Raw genomic sequence first — 427 nt, forward strand, 5'->3', positions numbered from 1 at the left:
GGCTGAGCCTCTGCTGCTTTCCGCGTGGGTGCTGCGGCCCCGAGCGAGCGGCAGCAGCCCCGGCACAGCCCCTCCAGCTCTGCCACGTGCCTGGGGCTGGATCTAACAGCCAAAAGCAGCAAGCCTCGCTTACCCCGGCCTCTCGGAGGAACAACACAGCTCCGTTTTTAAGGCAACCCCTTCTCATCCCTACTGCCCAACCACCCTCCCGCTAACCCGCTCACCCCACCACCAAAGTAGAAGCGGTTAAACGCGGGGAACACATCCTGGGTCAGAGGGAACGTGTGAGTCATCCCCCCGGAATGCAGCAGACTCAGCATCACTCCTTAGACGTTTTAAAAAAAAAAAAAAGGGGGTTTTAAAGAAAAAAAAAAAAAAAAAAAAAAAAAAAAAAAAAAAAAAAAAAAAAAAAAACACGAAAAAAACT

This window comes from Egretta garzetta, unplaced genomic scaffold (assembly GCF_000687185.1).
Source record: "Egretta garzetta isolate BGI_Z169 unplaced genomic scaffold, ASM68718v1 scaffold704, whole genome shotgun sequence".
Taxonomy (NCBI): domain Eukaryota; kingdom Metazoa; phylum Chordata; class Aves; order Pelecaniformes; family Ardeidae; genus Egretta; species Egretta garzetta.